Source organism: Dioscorea cayenensis, chromosome 21 (genome assembly GCF_009730915.1).
Source record: "Dioscorea cayenensis subsp. rotundata cultivar TDr96_F1 chromosome 21, TDr96_F1_v2_PseudoChromosome.rev07_lg8_w22 25.fasta, whole genome shotgun sequence".
NCBI classification, from domain to species: domain Eukaryota; kingdom Viridiplantae; phylum Streptophyta; class Magnoliopsida; order Dioscoreales; family Dioscoreaceae; genus Dioscorea; species Dioscorea cayenensis.
In genome coordinates, this window is record NC_052491.1 from 1,460,271 (window position 1) to 1,463,946 (window position 3,676).

General features: G+C 42.0%; 1 non-coding gene across 1 annotated transcript; it reads right to left on the minus strand.

Moving 5' to 3' along the window:
* Positions 1–1,299: 1,299 nt before the first annotated feature.
* LOC120252621 lies at positions 1,300–1,406 on the minus strand. The gene has a single exon (XR_005534078.1). It is a non-coding gene; the product is annotated as a small nucleolar RNA R71 (small nucleolar RNA).
* Positions 1,407–3,676: the final 2,270 nt, after the last annotated feature.

Here is a 3,676-nt window from a genome sequence, read left to right on the forward strand (position 1 = left end):
CCCCTCAAGTGTGATTTATCCTAGCTCCATTTTCTAGAGTTCTTTGCGATCACAATAGAGTGAAGTGCTAAGAGAGGAACTCCGCTGGGGCTTAGTTGTGCGAGCAACAGAGTGAAGCGTTGAAGTAATCCTTAGTATCTGGGGCTTAATTGTGACTAGGGCTCTTTCACATGGACCAAAGGTTTAGATCTATATATAGGAATAGGGTTTATCACTTGGAATCCCTAGAACTTCCTGCAACTTTGCATAGTATGAGGTGTTGAGACTGAGCGATTTCTCCGCCGGAATATAGTGTAGAGTTAGTCATGGTTGACCCTAGGTTTGGAACCGTGTTTTTTAGGATTTCCACGACTCATTAAACATCAGTTAGGAGACATAATAGTTGGTCTTGCACTTGAAGCAATAATCCTAGGGGGAGCAATGTCCGAGTGCCCCACTTTCTATCGATTGCCTTTCCTCTCATTTTATTATGCCTCTTTTTCTTATTTATCTTAGTCTCATTCACATTGATTTTATCCACACCATTATTATTTCATCTTCACTTAGTAAGTAGCAATCATTGTGTTTCTATTCACTATTCCCTGTGGATACGATAACCTACTCACTTGGGACATATTACTTTAACAAACCCATGCACTTACGGGTCAAATGCAAGGGTCATGTCAAGTTTTTGGTGCCACTGTCTGGGAATAGGTGTTTTGGAAACACTTTGAATTTTTGCTACTTTAGCTATCCGTCATACATTCTATTTCACATTTTCTTATTCTTCCATCATTTTGATTATTTTTTTCTTTCTTTGGTTGCAGCTCTAGGTTATTACTCGAGGGAACCCTTTGACATTGGTTGAAGAAGACCCTAAACTTGAATGAACACTTCGTAGAAAGGGTATAGAACCTGTATAAGAACAGTCTAATCAAGCTGAGATAGAAGGTGAAGGGTCAGATAATATGGCAGAACAGAATGAGTAGCAGAGGACACTCTCAGATTATGCCAGACCCTCTGTTTTGGGCACGTAGTATAGTATTGTGCGGCCATCGATTATGACTTAGAATTTTGAGCTAAAGTCAGCATTCATCCACATGTTATAGCAGTTCTCATAGTTTAATGGTTTGGTTGATGAGGATCCAAACAGTCACATAGAGAATTTCTTAGAAGTGTGCGACATGCTCGAGATCAATGGTGTTACGGATGATGCCATCAAGTTGAGAGCCTTCTCATTTTCCTTGAGCATCGATTACTACATGGGAGGAGATGGTAGAAGCTTTTCTTGCCGTATATTTCCCTCCCGGAAAATTTGCAAAGCTTAGGAATGAAATATCCTCCTTCGTGCAAACAAAATTGGAGTCTCTATTTGAGACATGGAAGAGGTTCAAGGAGTTCCTGCGGAAGTGTCCTCAACATGGGTTCCCCGAGTAGATGATTATTCAAACTTTCTACAATGGGTTGAACCCTAGCACAAGGCAGTTACTTGATGTGGCAGCAGGAGGTACCTTAGGTAGCAAGACCCCTGGAGAAGCATGATAATTGATTGAAGAAATGAGTTTGAGTAGCTACCAATAGAATGCAAGAGAGAATAAGAAAGTGACCGGTCTCCATGAGATTGATGCGGTTACATCGTTGGCGGCCCAAGTGGAGTTAGTCATTAATCAAGAAGTTAAACACTCTAACTTCTTCTAGATTGGCGACCGTGACGAATTGTAACGGATGTGGAGGAGGCCATGCTAAATCCGATTGCCCGATAGCTATTGGTGGTACATCCTTCGTGGAACAAGTTGATTTTGTAGGTAATGCGATGAGGGGCCAAGGAAATACATATAGCAATACCTACAATCTGGGTTGGAGGAGCCATCTGAACTTTTCTTGGAATAATTAAGGACAACAAAAGGCCATGGCAACACGGGTTTCCAGCAACAATAACAAGCCCTAAATATGAAGAATCGAGTTTCAGGCTTGGAGACCCGGATGACCGATCTAGAGAAAGCTTTAACTAGATTTGTTCAATCGTCAGATACAAGATTTCAGTGGGTCGAAGCTACACTTTGCAACCACGCCGCTTCATTGCATAATCTAGAAAATCAAGTGGGGTAAATTGCGAAGTCTTTATCGGAGATACCTCGAGGGAGTTTACCTAGCAACATCGAAACCAATCCGAGAGAACATGTGAAGGTGATTACTTTGAGAAGTGGTCGTGAGGCTGAGGGTAGGCTTCCAAATGAGATGACCAATGTTGAAACACCCGAGGCTGTGGAGGTTGAGGAGAGAGCAACCAAGGAGAAGGAGGTGGCACCCCCACCTTACAAGCCAAGAATCCCTTACCCGTCAAGATTGAAGAACGACCAAAATGATGAACAATACAAGAAGTTCTTGGGTCTATTCATGCAATTGCACATCAACATTCCTTTTGTGGAGTTGTTGTCCTAAATATCTCGGTATGCAAAGTTTTTGAAGGATCTTTTGACCAACAATAGGAAGATGGAGGAGAGTGTATCGGTGATCTTAGATGCCTCTTGTTCGGTGGTGTTGCAAAAGAATATGCCGAACAAGAAGAAAGACCTCGGAAGCTTCATCATCCCATGCAACATTGGTAATATGGGTGAAGAGATAGCATTTGCAGATTCAGGGGCTAGTATCAACGTCATGCCCTACTCGTTCTTTCAGAAGCTAGGCTTGGGAGAGCCTAGGCCCACTCGGATGACACTTCAATTGGCGGACCGAACAATTAGACATCCGAGGGGAATCATTGAAGACATGCTTGTCAAGGTTGACAGGTACATATTTCCTGTGGACTTTGTAGTATTGGATGTTGACGAGGATGTAGATGTTCCTTTGATACTTGAAGGTTATTCTTGAATACTTCTAAGGCACTTATCGATATGGGCGGTAGGGAGTCGACACTGAGGGTTGGCGACGACAAGTTGACATACCACCTCGCCAAAGCCATGCGACATTCTCTTGACGTTGATGATACTCTTTACTTTCTTGATACTACCGATGAACTAAATGATGAATATGTGCATGAAATGATGAATCTTGACCCATATGAAAGGGTGCTAGACTAAGAGGTGGAAAATGAAAAAGTCTTGATGCTTGGTCTAGAGGAAAAGGTACCATTTACCCCGGGGATCGTGAAGAAGGTACTCTGAAAGATGAAGCGAGCAAGGAGACACCACAAGAAACGCCCTAAGGCTATTGGGGATGTACAAGAACAGAGTGAGGGTGACAAACCCTCATGTGGTAACATGCTCGATAACTCTTCCTCTACCCTCAAAAGATTATGTTCATCATGCTTTCAGGTTATGGGTAAGAGGGAAACCTTCATCTATGAGCCCCCGTGAGGTAAGGAAAGGTACGTCAAGCTTAGTGACGTTAAACAAGCGCTTCTTAGAAGGCAACCCAAGTCTTTACTGTTTTTCTACTTTTTAGTTTAGCACTTGCATGAATAAGGCTTTGAGTGTTGGTGTCTTGAATTTTACATGCAAATTGCTATGTTTTTCTTATGGATCGTTGATGTTATCGTGTGCTTAATTAGATGTGGCGAAGTATCTTGGTTGTTTGAGCGTGTTTTTAATGTTTCTCTAGTTACTTGTGCATATACAGGCGGGCTATGAATGAGTGTATTTGTTTAGAAATTTTCTACAAAGCTTGTAAAATTTTTCTAAGTCATCCAGAGAAGACA